Source organism: Cetorhinus maximus, chromosome 20 (genome assembly GCF_964194155.1).
Source record: "Cetorhinus maximus chromosome 20, sCetMax3.hap1.1, whole genome shotgun sequence".
Lineage (NCBI taxonomy): Eukaryota > Metazoa > Chordata > Chondrichthyes > Lamniformes > Cetorhinidae > Cetorhinus > Cetorhinus maximus.
Window position 1 is genome coordinate 67,680,074 of NC_135898.1, and position 18,235 is coordinate 67,698,308.

Below are 18,235 nucleotides of genomic sequence, written 5' to 3' on the forward strand. Positions count from 1 at the left end.
ATAGGTGAAAAACAAGGTAAATAGGTTCAGTGAATGAGCAATTAAGTGATAAAATTGTTTCAAAATGACTAATCAGGTAAAGCTGCTGGCTTCTTGTAAATGGCATCTATTTATTGCATTGAGAAAGAAGATGGAAGGAGCGCATTGGTAAACAACATTTAGATCGCTCAGTATAATAATAAGCAAAATGTTTAACTACATGAAGATATATTTCTTTGATATCTTTCATTATAAAAAGTAGTCTATTTCTTCAAAGATAGCCCATTTGATGTTCAACCATCACCATCTTGCGACTCAGCTTCCTTGAGATAAGAGTCATCTCAAAGGCTCATATTAACACAAAGCAGCCAGTGGTCCTGAGACTCAAACACAAGATTCAAGGATGCCAAGGTGATACCTGGAATTAAAGTGCCAAGGTTTGTAGGATAGTCATAAAAAGGATCACTGAGGGTGGGGGTTAGAGGACTGCTGATGATCTGCCATGATTTGATAAATCAGATGTCTCCAGTATTCCTTTCTCTTTTCCTTCCTTCTTTGTCAGCCTCAGTGAGAAACATCCTTGCCTTTGGATTAGAAGGTTCTGGGTTTACGTTCCACTGCCGAGCTGGAGTACAAAATACTTGGCTGACACTCCAGTCCAATATTGAGGGAGTGATGATCTATTGGAGGTGCTGTCTTTCAGGTGAGATGTTTAATCTCTTAGGTGGATGTAAAGGATCCCATGGCACTATGTTAAAGAAGAACAAAAGAGTTATCCCTGGTGTCCTGGTCAATATTTTTTTCCTCAATTGACCTTACCAAAACAAATTATCATATTGCTGATTGTGGGAGCTTGCTGTGCACAAATTGCTTGCTGCATTTCCTACATTGTGACAATGACTACACTTCAAAAGCACTGTGGCTATAAAGCATGTTAAGATGACTGGTGGCCGTGAAAGGCACTATATAAATGTAAGTCTTTCTTCCTTTCTTTTCTCAGTACAGCCCTTGATTTGTAGGAAACACTAAAAACGATGGAAATTATTTTTTATTTTCTGCATTTCAACATACACGTATTAATAATGTGTTCAAGTTGTTGCCTATATCCTACACTATTAAACTATGTTTTTATATGAAGACCTTAGTGATACTAAAGTGACATATTCTCCTGTGATTCTGCTTCCCTGCAATTCTCATTTGACTCATGTGGGGTAGTCAAAGTAGTAGCAACTTGACAGTGATTCATGTTTTTCCCTTTTAACATCCCACACAGGGGTCACTGTAAACAGACAAAATTTTATATCTGCAGGGTGCTGACTTCCCTGTTTTAATATTACAGAGTTGTTTCACTCTATAACTTGCCTGGCAGCTAAATATACTGGTTTTGTTAATGGAATGTTCTTGGAGGCATGATCTTATCTATAACCTTCCTCTATATCATCTAAATTACACATATATGAGCTTTGATTATACATAAACGGTTCATTATAGTTAGTCAGATGATAATAGGACTTGTTTACCTGGCTAATAGATTTAATTAATCATTCTAAGCTTCATAACAAATTTCACCATGTGTACCTGGTCAAATGCATTAACTATCTACATGATTCAAGCTGAAAGTACATGATGAACAAATCCAGCACCTTAACCACTGAGTAATCCCAATCTGCCTCATATGTAACATGTCTTTTTAGAATGTATATACTATGGTTGGGGTTTTCCAGAACCCCTGCCACCCCCTCACAGATGGGGAGGGGGCATAATGTGGCAGGAACTTCCCGCTGGCGTGAAGTGGCTGTTGGACAGGAGCTCCTGTCATGGTGGGTCACCATTCCCACCAGAGGCTGGCATGAAGCCATTTGGCATCCCATTAATGGGATGCACATGAAGGCCCGACCGGAATTGTCCGCCCCCCCCCCCACCCCGCCGCCACTGTCCAATTATACGTGCCGCCAGCGGGATGTCGGGTCAGTCAGGAAGATTTTCGGACCAATGTGGGATGGACATGGCAGTACACACCTCGAAGAAGGCGTGGGGCAGCTTGCGAGAGTGGAAGATGGAGGCCTCCAGCAACCGTGTACCCTGGAACACCACATGCAGCGGGGAGTGAGTGGAGCATCAACCATGTGGATCTTTGAGCTGCAGGTGGTTGACGGTGTGAGCTCTTGCTGGGTGACAATGATCTATGCTGGGGGGGATTAGACGGGGAGGAAAGCAATGAACTGGTGGGGTGGGTGTGGAGGCCTGGGGAGGAGGTGGTGTGGGGGAGGTTGGGGTGGTTGGGGAAAGAGAGAGAGTTGCTGTGGGGTCGTGGAATGAGTGAGGTGGCATGGAGTGGGAGGGTGGGAAGGGCCGTGGTGGACGGTAAGTCGGGGGCAGGGCAGGGTGTCATGGTATGTAGGTGTGAACGGGCATGGGGGAGGGGGGAAGAGGGGAAAGGGGTTCAGGGGGAGGGCCCGTGGTGTCAACTGCTGAGTTCTGGGTGGGCTTATTATGGGAATGGTTGATAGGAAGGGATGGCGAGGGTTAAAGTGGTCAGTGGGAGCTGGTAGGGTGGGAGGGTGAGGGTCCTGTAATGACAGGTGAAGGGACAGTCACGGTTGTTGGAGGGGATGCGGAAGTAAAACCGGGTTCTGGGGGTAGGCAGGATGGGGGCTGGGGGGACATGTCTATTGTCATGTGGGTGGGCCCCTCAGGAAGGTAGAGGACGTGGACATTCACCTGCATGGGATGAAGGGTGATGGGGGAGGGTTGTAGGGTGACTGTGGGGAGGTCACACCAGGAGGGTCAATGGTTATGCGGGGGGGAGAGGATATGGATCACGGGGGAGGTTGGAAGGTGTTGGACTGTTGGACTCAACCTGAAAAGTCACACGCACCATAGCCGCATGCAACTATCTAGAGCCTTACAGAGGGGATCTTGAGATGCTGCATGGGAATTGGGTCAGTGGGGGTGGGCGGAGCAGCAGGTCAGCTCAACTGGACAACTGAAGGGGAATTCCAGCATGTGGTACCAACAATGCTAGGGTGTTGGAACAGATGAGCATGTGAAGGGCAGAGGCTCAGTGTGTGCAGGAGGCTTCTTGCACACGGCTCACAAGGGCCCTGACGAAGATCCTTGCCTTCCTGCACATGCATGATTCCGGGGTCATAGACCCGGCCTGGAGTGTCCCCCTGAAGACGTGGGGGATGTGGGGTGTGGTGAGGACTACGAATCACAATTAAACCATATCAGACCTCATTAAAGTGCAGGTGTAGTTTATTTACAGAAGTGAAAGAACATTAACAATCATAGCGTACCTGAGCAACCACACATGAAATCATAACTTCTTCATAATTAGCTCCCTACCACCTCTTCTGGGTGCTCCCCCAGCATCTGCAGCAGGGGTGGAGGCAGCCTGGTGACCAGTTTTCTCAGTTGTCTTGGATGACCTTGGCGGACATCCTCTGGAGACCTGAGGCCTGGAGGGCCCTGGCTTACTTTGGCTGTCCTGCTGTGGGCCAGCTGTTCCCTCTGCAACCACAGAGGACGAAGCTGAAGGGATCACAGGCAAGGGGATTTCCAAAGGGCTGGACACTCTCAAAGAGTCCTGAGTGGAGGTCCCAGGGGTGTTCAACAGTTGCTCCTTCTCCCCTTGGGTGCCCGGGGGCTCCTACTTGACTGCTTGAGGAGAAGGGGCACCTGGAGGGAGGTTGAGGTAGCCTGTCCCCCTCTTGCATAGCTACAACAAGGTCTCACCCATGGCTAAAGCGATGGAGTGCAGGTCTGTGCTCATCTCTGACAGAAACTGGTGGACGAAGTTCTCCATGGCGTTCTGCTGCACAAATTTCTCCATGGCGTTTGCCTTCCACCCCTTGGAGACCTCCATGTGCACACAGGTCAGAGCCACTTCATCAAAGAGCAGGCAGATGGACTCCTCTGTCTCACATGCCACTCAGTTGAGGGCCTCTGCCACCTTTGTCTGATGTTCCCCGCCTTTCACAGCATCTTGTGCAGGGCCAATCCCAGAGCCTCGTCATCTGACTTGGACGTCGCAGATGTCTCTTCCCCAGCAGTCCTCCAATACTGCTGAGTTTGGCTATCCCAGCTGCGGACGCATGTCCGTGTGGTGACCAGCAGATTGTGAGACCCTGCCTGAACTAGGTCAAATACCCACCAAGGTGTGTGTCTGCATTGGTGGAAGGTGCAGGTGAATGCTGTGATGCCTCTACAGGTGCACTTTCTTCCTCCTTCCCAATGTCCTCGATCCTCTATGGGCTGGAGGAACTCTTGGAGAGGGCTTCCTCTTCTTCTCTTGCCCTCTTCCTGCTGGCACCTGTGAGTGAGAGAGGAGAAAGTGAGTGTGCATGAGCTTCCTCCAACATGGAGGAACACATGACCCTTAGGTTTCTACGTACATACATGGATCCTTACTGGATGGAGGCCACGCGCTGACCTTTCCATCTGCACAGGCTCGACCCAGTCCCTCCCCTACCAGCTGGGCTGCCCGCTCCTCGAACTCAATCAGGTTCTTGAGGTCAGGCTGACCCCTTTCCATCATTTCTCTCTCTCCCTCTCTCTCTCCTGTTATGCCTCAACTTTTCCTGCGCAAAGAGAGAAGATGGGGTTGAGGTCAATTGGGTTTCATGTGTCTTTCTCATGCTTCCAGTTTTACAAATAACCCACTGGATTGTGTACCATGTGATTGATGCACTGCAGGTTCTCCACAAGGGCCTGAGTAGCACCCTCCAGATCAGTGAGCCTGTATAGGTAGAAGGATAAGGCTCACAGAGGCATGTCATTAGCAGTGCTTGCTGCTGCCCTCAATACCTAACCCCCTTTCCCCCATTCACCCCAGACAGCATCCGAGCTCTCTGTGTGGAAGGGTGAGGGACCCACAGTGGCATCTCCACCTGCAGACTAGATGGACTGCAGTGGGGCTATGAGGTATCACCTTACCACGTTGAGTAGCTCTTTTATGCATGGACCGCATGGATGGTGCCCTTGCCATGCCATGACTGAGGCCCATGTCCCCTCTACCATTCAGTGAGGTGAGTGTGAACAGTTGAGTGTTCACTTACCCTGATGACGCAGATTCATCCATTTCCAGCCTTGCAGGACAGTCCTCTGGTGGAGGCTGTGGGCACTGACCACCTTGGAGACTTCTTCACATCAAAGGGTGGTCAGGCCTCCTCCTTCCATCCTTGGGGTACAGGATGCCCCTCCTGGCCTCCACTGCATTGAGCAGCACACTGACGTAAGCATCGCTGAATTTGGGGGCTGGAGCTCCCTGGGATCGCCAGGCCATCTCCTCCTTTAACAGTGGGTTTGCAAGAAAGAAGTTGATGTTTGGGAGCCTTTTAAATATGGCACCTGGATATGGCGGCGATGCGTGCGTCAATACGTTGGGAAACGCCCGACTGCATAATTAATTAGGCCAGCGTTACACGATTCAGTGCAAATTCCCACCAGCCTCCGTGGGGGGCAACACACCCAGTTCCCGCCCTTGCCACGGAGCTTAGTCCCAGAATGGAAAATCTCAGCCTATGTCATTGTTCCAAATGTCATAACCATTTTGTAATATCTAATTAATTGTAAGTATTGATTTATTTCATCAGATGAAGATTGGGGAACTTAATTTTTGATGCATTGTACTACTAGATATGGATAATCTACTGCACATGCAGATTTACCTGGATCACTCCATAAACGGTTTTAATGGCCAGAATGTTGGGCTGGAGGCAAGTCCTGAATGAGAAGGAGATCAGTGCAGGGTGTGGGGGGTGGTGGTGGAATTGGAGTTGGAGGGGGATGCTGCTGTTGTGATGTCAGGAAACTCAGAAGAACCGTTGTTCCAAATGTCCTGCAAAATTCAACTGTAGTGCTCCTTTAAGTGTAGTTCCCCTCCCTGCACCCGCCACAGGCAGCCTGATTGACAGGCTGAAAACCTTTCAGAACAGAAGTCTGCTTGACAGGGCTGAAGCCTATGAGTGCAGCAGGGTGTACTGGGGGAATGAGACAGATCATGGAGAGGGAGGCTTCTGATCATGGGCTAGTCAGATCACAGTGATGAGGGGGGTGGTTCCAGATTGGGGGCCTGGATTGCAGAGCGTGTTCTGATCACAGGGGAATATTCCATGTTATCTGGTGGCTCTGATCATGGTGGGGCGGGGTGGGGGGAGGGGGGCTGCTGTCTGAGCGTGGTTAGGGGAGCAAATGATGGTTTGTGGAATCTCATAGTCTTTGGGAAGGAGCAGACTGTTTGTGAGGGGGGAGGTTTTTTCCCTCCTGGCCCACAAGCAGTGCTGCAAAGGCACTAACCTCATGGATTCAGCTCCGCTCACCTCCTTTCAAGTGCTGAGTTTCCTAAGGCCCAGTAAAAATTGCTTCCTATGGTTAAAAATAGAATGACTGTGAAAATAAAGGCTGCAGCCTCATTATAATATTTAAATGACCAACCTGTTTCCCAAGAATAAATTGGTCACCCACAGCCTTGTCCCACCTCCATTAAAACTGGAAGTGGGGGTGTTTGAGGCAGGTTTGATTCCTCAATTGCATTTTAACCTCTGACACAACCCTGACCCACTCATTTTTGGAAGATAAGATGACTTCTTGGATGAAAATCAGTTGCAGAAGCTATCAAGATGAAGATAAAAATGTCAGCCATTTTTAACCTGGAATATGAACAATTTTGATTTGGGCCTTCATATGGATGGATGGCCCAGGTACAAGCCTGGTTTAGTTGCAAGCCTATTTTTAATATGCAAATCCTCATACTTAGGACCTCAATATTAATTTTAGTACTAACCATCGAGTTGGAAGTCAGAAGACTGGAACAAAACAGCACCACCATTGGTAGGTAGGTGTAATTACAATGTGACAACAGCAGCAGTTTCCATTATAAATTTGGTTATACGTATGAATAATGCAAAACTTTGGCAGGAAGTGTTCACAGAAATAAGATTTTTAATATAGTGTTGAATTTTGTTAGATTACAGGGTAAAAGAATGTTGTTGCAAACAACAAATAGCTGATTCAGATTCGTTTCAACCACTGTAGAGGTGCAATAAGTACAAATTGTCTTGTTGTTGCTGCTACCTCTTGCAACTTTGATCTGCCTGTTAACAATAAATTTAATAAATATGATAAGAGTACCAGATGTCCAATGGATTAAGTTATGTAAGGATAATTCATTGTTTCAGAAAATTAATGTGCATCTCATAATTATTCAGCAATACCTGTGTGTGACTTACAATGATCTGCAATGCTTGTAGGGTTTCAGTCAGCACCTGACATAATTTATTATTCATTCTAATGGGCATGGGGCTGTTATTATTTTGAGGTACATGATTTCAGCTGGGAAATATGTCTGACCTCTGTGTCTGAGTGACACATTTGAGAAGTACAAAAACCAGAATCTTCAAGCAGGTCCCGTCTTTTAGGATCAGCTGGAAATTTTAGAACTTAGTACAGATAACCCTATGCTAAGTTGAGTGACTTGCTTGGCTTTTCTAAGTATAATGGGAAGATACTTCTGTTACTTAAAATATATGTTGCTGTGTGAACTGAACCCCATTTCGTTCCATCTCCAATTCCATTGAAAGCTTTTGATCAAATTATTTGAAATATTTGCTCATTGGTAGCACTGTGAATACTCTAATTTCACTTGCACATTTCCCTTCATTTCAAACGTGAAGAAGGGAATCGGAAAATTGTGCATTTTTTATAAATATTGTGCTCTAAAATGTCAGCTGTTGGTAAGCAATTTCATTATTGAAGGCATTAATGGGTAAGAGAAGGAGTGAGGGAGGGAGAAACGGAAAATACCAACCTACACTAATAACTGACAAAAGAAGTAGGTCAGACTGGTCAGTCATCGTATCCCTTAGTTGAGCTGATCACTTACCACAGGATATCACATATCACCCTTAATCCACAGTCTACTGCACTGGACTCAGGGGAGAGCAATACCCTGGCATAGAAATTTGGAGGTAACATTTCTAAATCTCTGAAGATCTTGTTAGGGATAGCAATATGCACCACTTTAAATAATCTTAACAGCCAATTAGACTTTTGGTGTCCATTAGTTATATTTAGAATTGTGCTTGCAGAGATCTATGGGGGAAACTTGGTGGAACTCTCTCTTAATAGAACAAACACATTTGGGTTTAAATGAAATAAGGGAAATGTCCTGCAGTAAATCTGCTCCACAGTACTGTGAACAGTACTTGTGGACTATTTTTGCTGTTACATTTAAGAATGATCCTGGGCCATTTTTTTCCCAACCTTGCTGAGTATTTGCTGAAATGGAAATGACCCTGTGGCCCCCAAAAACCCCAAGATCAGTGAGTCAATGTACAGGCCCCGGAAAATGTTTCTAACAACACATAGCAGAGCCAGAATTTAACTGGGTCTGATTGATTCTAGGGCAATTGCACTTCATTCCTTGTACTTGCCTCTTCCTCCAACATAAATGTTACCTTATAAGAGACCATCTTCTAAGTCACACTCCCAAGTAATCAGACATTTATTTCTGTGAGAATGCATTAATAAACTCTGCAGTGACGTGGATAGTTTACCCTTCAAAAGTACCATTTGCCACACATACAAATCAAATCTGTTGATTCATTATACCAATGACCTGTTGGAGGAATCCACTGTTTGTGTGTAGGTGAGTGTGGAGTTCCCTTTCACTGTATTGACTTTTGAAAATGTATCCCTAATAAGCATTTGATTACTGTACATTAGCAAGCTCATATTTTATTCTAGGCAGAAAGTAATGATGCCTTACAGTTCTAGAGCGTGGGAGGGAGCCTTGAGAATACTGGTATCAAAACAGAGGTAGAAGCCTCCAAAGCAGCCTATAAATGTAAAGTATTATGGATATCTCACTTCCCAATGCACTGAGACAAAATTACATGATGTAACCATTTTTACAACCAAAACAAAGGTAACAATGCCTATGAACTTGCACAATGGAACCTTGAAGATTTTTAGCAATAGCAAGAAAACCAGGAAAGAAGCTGTCCTTAATGTTTTGTAACCACTGAAGGTTGTTGTGGAACAGAGAGATATTTTTCAGCAGAATGGTTTTGTCTGTGTTGCTTTGCATAGAGAATAGAGTGCTGTAAATTGCTTCATTCTTTTGCCACCCAGAAATTTAATATTTCTATGCTTTGAATGGGAAAAGATTAAAATTGTAAATGTGAAGTATGGATCTGAATCATAATTTAATATTTTTTAATTGCAAAATCACAACGCACCTTTAAATCGCATATAATGGGCATATGAATAATGCATTTATATTGTAGTTAGTTCAAAAGACATTGATAGAATATACATCTAGAGGTCCATGTACAGTCTGTTTTATCTTCTTGCATCAATTTCAGAAAGGTTAGATTTTTATAGATTATGTGGACAATATAAATAGAAAAAAACAAGCCAAATACACTGCTCATATATTACTTACCTTTGCATTATGCTTTTTCAGGTTTGAAATCATATATTAAAACAATTCATGTACTTAACTTTGTTCAAACAAAACTTTTATTCTCTTGAGTGACACAAAGTTCAGTTAACTCTTATTAACCAGAAAATTTAATTTACTTATAAGAATTATGCACCTGGCTTAATAATGAAAGGTGCTTGTGCCTATATGTTTTGTATAACAGATTCTAATACACTTGCAAATGCAAATAGAATACATGTAAACTCTAGACTAATGTATATTGCATTTTCCATTCTAACTTGGTATTTTATAAAAAAAAAAGCTGTGTAGGATGATGCATACATGTTACAGTATATATTAGCGAATGTAAACATTATAACAGATGTAATCTAGACATAATATTTAGTGACAGGAATTCATGACTAAAAGCTTTGAGCTAATAGGAATGAGTAAAATAGTTCAAGACAAAAATAGCTTTTCCATTTCTATTCACTTAATAGAAACGCTAAAGTTATCAAATATGTAGGGGAATTGATTGCATTAATTTAAACATATATCCCTCCCTTTTAACAAAACTATATTTGACAGCAAGTACCTTTATTGTTTTGACTTTGAAGTGCTTTGCTGCTTCATACATTCATCTGCGTCACTCTCTTAACTAAAAAGAATTACTTGCAGGTATATTTTTTCTAATTTAAAATTATGTCAAGCTTAATGAAGCTCATATAATCATATTATTAGAACAGAAATTCTGTTTGGTTTTCTAGACTTAATTGGAAGCAAAACCTTTTCAAAGTGATTGTGAAAAATTATAACCTGGGGTAGAAAAGGGATGTAGTCAGCTTTGTTCCGAAATATACCTAATAATGTCTGTCCTTTCGTAGTTATAATTATGGCCTGAGTTACTCTATAATAATCTTGAAGTAAGATTAAACCTTTCACCTTTGAATGGAGGCCTATTCTTTGATCAATTAGAATGCTTAAGTTAATATTTACTTGGTTCTGCTTTTTTGAAGAAAAGACAAACCAACTGAAAGTGAGTTCCAGGTTCTAAATTAAAGTCGCTGCAATTCTTCATTTGGAATTAAAGTAACAGGACTGTCCTAATTCCATTTTTTCCTGCTGTTAACCTAGCAACATCTAATCTTTTCCTGATTAAGAAATCAGTGGACATTTCAAAACTTTTAATGAAAATAAACATATTCAAATAGAAAATAGAAATGTGATTTGTTGTTTCCAAAGCAACCTCCATAAAAAAAACCTTAGGAAAAGGATACTGCAACTTTAAGGCTTTCTGAGATTGGCTTTAAAGTTAAACAAAAATCCAACACAAACAGCTTAAAATCAACAAAGCATTAAAACAATTGCAGAATTATTAAACTGGATGACTTACTGCAATAAAATAAACAGTGATGACAGAAATTAATTGACATGAATACAACGATACTGTTCAAGTTAAACTATGACATCCTGCATTAATGGGCCACTGCAAACTGGAGCAAATGTCATTTATACTTTAGCCAATGTATTCCGCTAATTAGAGCAGCTTTTTGCACTGGAATTAAATTCATGAACCCGATCACTCACCTTTGGAAGGGAAAAAAATCATTTGAATTCAAAAGAAAAGGGCTTGTGTCAGATAAAAACTTTATACTTGGTCCTTTATAATGAGATAAAATCTACCCTTCTCCCCATTTCACAGCCATAATTGCTGATTATGTTGTTAGGCGGTAGCAGTTCTCCTTGCTCTCTCCTCCCCATCATTATTATTTAGTCTGGCATATGAGGGTGCTTCAAAGGCTGACTGGAGTGGTCTGAGTCTCATTTAGCACACACTTAAACCCCAGGTATGAACCTAGGTAAACACTGAATTGTTATCATTAATTATCCCTAGGGCTATCTGGTCATCTTTTGTTGCAGCTGACCCATATAATAATAAAGCTTTGGGGCATATTGTATTTCTTTGACAGATTAATTAGAAATTCAGCTGTAGAGGTACAAAGAAACTCGGTCATGAATATTTAAATAGACTGACACAAAAAATCATGAAAGGCTGCTGAACTACATGACAGACAGGGGATATTAGGCAAGTGATTCTAATCAATAATCTCTTGATCTCTTACATATTAATACACTGCCTGCTGTTATTAAGCTCCATAATAAGGGAGGGTAGAGAAAGTTAGTGTAGCTCTGCTGTAGGCCTCCAAAGCCCCTGGTGTATACACTAACTGACTGAGAAAATGCACAGAGGAACCAAGCCTCAGCCTCTTCAATCTAATCCAATCTTAGGAATGGCAGCTCTGAGCATCACCAACTGGATAATTATTGGCCCTGACAAGGTGAAGGCGTTTGCAGGCAAATGAGATGGGAAGTAGGATAAGTCCCCAGACCACCCAGCACAGGGCAAGCTTACAATCAAGCATACTACGCTGTTCAGACTTGTATATACTAACATGGGAAAGGTGGGAATCACACCACTTTTTCAAGATGTTAAGGGGGTCACTGACAGGCAAACACTCTGAGCGTGTTGATATTTCTGACTGGAACGGCAAGTTAACTGGACCCTACCCACAACACCTTTGTTATGCTCCCACAGCTTCAATAAAGCTGTGTTCAATTAAGAGCAATAGCTATTTTGGAAATGCTTTACAATTGCCAAACTGAATTAATTGGAATTAAAAAAAACTCTCTAATCAGATACAGTACAATGCAAACAGAAAACAAAACAAGGTCAGTAGACCAGTCCTGATAGGGAAAATACTCTCTTAAGCAGTTTGGCAGCTTGCCAGTGACACCAATGCACTCCCAGCACGCCAAAATAATAAGACTCCATGTTCCATTTATCACAATAAGAAGCAAAACTTTTTTTATAATGTTTAATTTTAATTCATACAGTCTTGCTCACAGACAATCAAGTAGGTCAAACATCAACATATTTAGTAGCTGCTGTATTTGTTTGGAAAGTTCATACTTATAAGCTTCAATTGTGAAGATTAAAAAAAGAGCTTAAAGTGTTACAAATATGTGCTGAGGCCATTCAAGAGAGTGGGCTTTGGTGTTTACATTACGCTCTAAAAGTGTGCTTAATGTAAAAAAAAAGAAAACACACTATCACTGGCCAGATTGGTGGTATGGATCTTCATGGTCCATGGGAGTAGATTTTATGGGGTGCCACACTCTCCACGCCCCGCCCTCTGCTAAAATGTCAGTGGGGAGCCCACCTACAATCCCGACGGCTGCCCCACTGCAATTTAATACGAGGAGCAGCGTTAATTGCTTTCAGGCGAGAATTCAACCCCTTTCTTGGGAGGAACCTTATAGACCACCGGCCAATCGGATGGCCCGTGTTCTGTAGTCCCAGCAGCATCAGCCAGTGGCAGTGCCACTGCTGGGACCATAAGTAGTCCCACCATGCTGAAGAGTGCAGGTAATTCGGTGGTCAGGTGTCTCGGTGAGGTGTGGGGTGGGTGTGAGGTGGGTGGAGGGCCAGGTTTAATAAGAGGCCATGGGGGAAAGTTAAAGGGCCCAAGGGTGGGCGGTCTGACCTCTCCACCACCTCCTTTAAAATTTCAGACGGGTTGGGGGTGTTCGGGTAGGTGGAAAGAAGCCCACCCGCTAGATTTTACCCAGCCCCCACATTCTAATCCGCTGGCAGGGGAATTCTAGCTCATGGGGAAGAATTTTCCCATCGGCAAGCGGGGGCGGAGCCCACTCGCCAATGCATAAAATGATAGGCGGTGACATCGGGCGGGTGTCCCGATGTCATCGCGCATCATTTAGATTGTCAGTTCGGTGGGAGCGCAGCCACATCGGCTGCATGCCCGCCAATCTGTCAAAGGCCTATTAAGGCCATTAACAAAGTAATTAACATTGTCAAGAATGCTGCCCGTCCAACCTTAAGGTTGGTGGGCAGGCGAAGAGCCCAGGCGGCCTTTGCATTTTTCATGAAACCTCATCCACGGGCAGGATGAGGTTTCATGAAGGGTTTATTAATAAAAAAAAAATTTTGAAAAAATTAATGGACATGTCCCAGCTCATATGACAGTTTCACATGAGGGGACATGTCCTTAAAATTTTTTTTCACCTTTATTAAATTTTCCAGAACTTGAAGTAATCTCCCTGAGGCAACTCCGTGTTTTCTACGCTCTTCTGCGTGCATGAGCAAAAGCGCGCAGGCCCCGACTCAGGGAATTCACCCCACCCACACAGGGAGTGCACAGCGCTTCCGGGCGCGCGTTATACTGGGCGGGCCTTAATTGGCCTGCCCACGTAAAATGGTGGCGCACACCCGATTGGGGCGCCAATTGGGCTCGCACTCGCTCCCGCACGACCCCCCCCCACCAACGCGGGTAAAATTCAGCCCATGGTTCCATTAAATTGAAGGAGACTTTGCACAACCAATGAAAACTTCCCTTCAATAGTGTTGTACATCCTTTTATCAATTGTTAGCAATATATGAAATGCATCCAAGTGTACAATATCATCTGGGAATGGAGGGGAAGAGGTTGGAGCAAAAGCAAGGTTCACATGTGATGATATTCATGTTCTTGGACAATGGAGAGGCAAGGGGACATCCTTTGGAGCTCAGGTAATCCAATTGACAATACAAAGTGGCAATAGATTGCTGATATGATGCATTTGGAGGAAGTCCAAAAGTAGATGTATGACTTGAAAAAAGTGCAAACAGCCTGTATGGAAAGTAATGGCACACATTCATCTGGATGCTGAGCTTATGTAGAATTGTAGCCAACTTTGTTGGTTTATGGGATTGGCACACAGACTGTTTGCTCTAATATTTCTCTTTTCATTGCTTGCAGGATAACTTGGCATTTAACAAAATGGCACCTTATATTTTGGGAAACTACTATAGCCATAAAATTGAATTCATTTTTCGTGTTGTTGTAAGCAGTCCTCTGTAATTTGGGTTAAGGTATTATGGTGTCAAACAACTTCACCTATAGCTTCCAGGGAGAGTTCAGTGGTGTAAATGTCAGTGCAATTGTTACTTTCATTTTTGCAACCCTGATTCTTGAGCTGCAGCGCCTCAAAAGTGGCAGCAGATATGACATTGTTCATCAAGCCTTTGTTGAATGGAAGCCAATTGTGCAACACGATTTCTCAGGAAGACCCAGGGACCACTATTGGATAGACATGGTGCAGGAGGTATTGCTCAATCAGATCCTCTTCAGTGTTAGGTTTATCTCTCCTGGTCTTCCCCATCCAGAAATGCAATCAGATTAAGGCACGCATATACCATAGCACTTTCAAGAACAAATCGCCTACTGCCACCGCAACACAACTCCGTTGCTCAGCAAAGATGGTAACTGATCCTCAGATGCCACCATTTATTGGGTTTCAAGTTCAGAAACAAATTAGACAAACCCAAAGGGCAGCAATATAAGAAGAGAAATTTTTGATAGGGTTTTTACAACCACTTAACAAAATGAACAAGTTTCCTGCTGAAAAATCATTGCTTTCTATGGTCTTCACTAATGGCAAAGTGAAATTTCTGAAAAGCCATTTAGAACGGTCAAATGTATATTTCACCAAATTTCTAGATTTGTCCAGTGATAATTCCATAATAAGCCTATCAATAACACTAAGGCGACATGTAGTTCATCCATACAGCAGCAATCTGCAGTAATAACTCTGTTATAACTTCAGCATTTTAGCCTGGTGGAGTAATTATTGTTATATAGTCGGCCATTGCTCCGTAGTTCAAATTTAACATTTTGTACTATTACCTATATAACTCTTAATTTTATTGCCAGCACCATCTTTTCCATTTCTCCTATGGTCATTTATAGTTAAGAAGCAATTAATGGCACAATTTTACAAATTATAGAATTATGCTGCATGTAAAAAATCATTTGAAAAATATAGCATGAATTAACTTTAAATTTTAGAAAAAAAGGGGGAGTAAAATGAGTAAAATTAATCAGAAGACAAAAGAATTCAACTCAACTTCATCGTCATTAAGATGGTCCTTTGGAGCCAAGCATTTGCCTATTATAATTAGATTCATGTTTAACAGAATTTCCTATAGCATACCATAAACTATAACATGAAAAAGTAATGAGTCAAGAGCCTTGTAACAGAGCTAAATGTTACAACTGAGGACTTTAGCATGAAGGTGAGGTGAATTTGATAATGATAAACAGTTGATTAGTTCAAAATGTTAAATTTCACAGTATTGAGTAATATTTGTGGAAAGAAAAATATCCCTTGGAAAACCTTGGGTCATAACTTCCAACTAGCGTCGGGAAGAGATGACCCACAGGAATTAGCAGAAATAAGCACATACATCCCTGCCCTTGAAAATTACGCTGACTCATCCGTTTGCTGGACCTGCTTGGGGCCTGCATCGAAAGCCTGAGGGTCAGGGGTGGTCAGGAGCATGGGGGAGTCCCATCGTGGGGTGGGGGAGGAGTCCCATGGTGTCAGTTTAGGTCTTTACAATAGTTACCCGGAAGTTAGAAGAGGTTTTAATTCTTCTAACTTTTTCTGAGTAACTATTGGTGTAACCCTGGCGGAACCATCCGAAATTTGCAACTTAAATCGCATTTCAGATGGTTCTCAGTGCGACTCAATTGTCCAGAGGAAGTGTGCACTTCTGGACAATTGCTGTTCCAACCCTTATCTGCGAACTTCCAAGAGGATTCCCCAGCGCATTTTTGGGGTACCCCCCAAATCTGACATTGGGGAGCTCGGAGGTTACAGTCCATAGTTTTTGATTGATATGTAAATATGTCTGGGATTTTATGCCAACCCTGGAAGTGGGCTGGCTGGTGGGTGGGGCATACAATGGGGAGGGTTGGCAACAGGTGGTATGCCCATTGTCTTCTCACCTCCAATGGTATTTTACCAATGGTGGGGTAGGTGTTGAGCTGCCCACCCACCCTTGGGTGAATTCAGGCCCTTATGTGGCCTCTTCCCATTGCCAAAGGTATTTTACAATTGGCAGGGGAGGCTGATGTCACATGGCAAGGCTGCCAGATATACCCTGGTGGCCTGCCTGTGGGTTCAGTGTGGGGTGTTTGGGGGGGGGGGGGGGGGGTCCTCCTGTTCTGTCACTCTTTGCCATATAGAGGGCCCCTCCTAGTGGCAAGACCCACTTTCACTTGAATACCCCCCCATCCTTTTAACTGTGCCCCACGCCCAGGCGCCTACCTGACTTGCTCCATTGAGCCCGCCACACTTAACTTTACTCTGGGTCTCTGGGGATGCATCTCGTCTGAAGCCTACTGCAGTCCTGGCAGTGGTCAATGCTCCTGGTGGGCAGAGGCCATGACTTCAGGCAACTAACTTCTTGACCACGTAAAATTCAGTTGTGGCTTCCAGGGCCGCTGGAAGCAGGCTCGCCCCCAACTTTGCAGCTGCTGAGTGGGGCCACTGCCTCTGTGTTAAATCCTGGCCAGTGAGTTTACGTAATAAAGTACCTAAATAGAAAATACAAGGGGCCAGACTGGGCCGTTGGCAGCTCATTCTGGAAATAATTGTAACTATCCAAATACATCAGCATTTCATATTACCTACATAGATGCTCATAAGCCAGTTTGGGAAATAATATTTTAGAAGGTTATGTTTGGACCATAGTTGTTATCACTGGACTCTTAAATAAAGATCTATTTTAGCAAAGAGTATCAAATAGTAAGATGGAACTTACTAAGGCAACATCGATAAAATGATTGAGTAAATGGGTTCACTATAGAATATTAATATCCCTTGACAACACTCAACTGTGATTCCATCTTAAATACCCAGGATGTTACAAAGTTATGCCAGAAATTCCTAGATCCACTCTTTTGTTCCTAGGTCAGCAATAGGAAATGCCAGTAAGTGCTGTGATCTTGAGCAGGAAATATGGTGTTGAAAGGAAAAGGAGAGGTACTTACAAATTTATAAGGTTTTTCTTAAATGTGTGACAAATGTATGTCACTCACACATGATAAAAATGCACTATGATATACTACATATATCACTCTGACTTCCTCTTATATTTTCCGAAAGAACCTTCACAAGTGTACTGTGAAGTGTACTAATTTTACTGTGGGCTATTGTTGACGCAGACCAATCCTTACCTGTATTTCAGAACTATGAGACATCATCTTTCTATACTGCAAGATGAATCTTAGAGAATCCAGTCTAATAGAGGGATGAACTTCCAGTTAGAAATATGGCCCCCAATTTTCTCTGCCCCCGCCTGATGGGAATGAGATAGTAGCAGGCCAAAAATAGCAGTGCATTTGCAGTCTATTTAAAAAATGGGTACCCAATATGTCCATTTGTTTTTGTTGAGAGCCAACTTGTAATGTGTAAATCAGTGTCCTATGCCAGTTATAGGTCCCCAATGCAATCTTGAAGTAACAGTGGACGCAGCAAATATTGCGACTGGGTACAAGGCGTTGAACCACCAAACCAAAAGGACCTGCTACAGGTCATGCCTAAAACAGGTAAGTTATTTTTTAAGATATTTTTAGAGCCAGGAAGTGCATGCATGTGCACCTCCTGGGGATTGCCTCTCTCCCTTTCAAATTGCTCTGCAGTGAAGCCACCTTTACTATCTGAAGTAAACGTTATTCTGTGGACTGGGAAAAAAATGAGCTCCATTAAAATAATACAGGGCTGATTTTTAACTCTCTCCACTCAGTGGAAGGTGGACGATAGTGGACTTACTGTTTAGCTTCAGGTCAGCCATCATATTTCTTCTAGTGATTTTATGGTTGGTACAGGCACCTGCCTAAATCAGTTGGGGGGCTCATGAGCTCATGAAAATCAGGTTTCTATGATATCGTTAGTAGCCCGTTCCCTTTTTAACTGCCTAAAGGG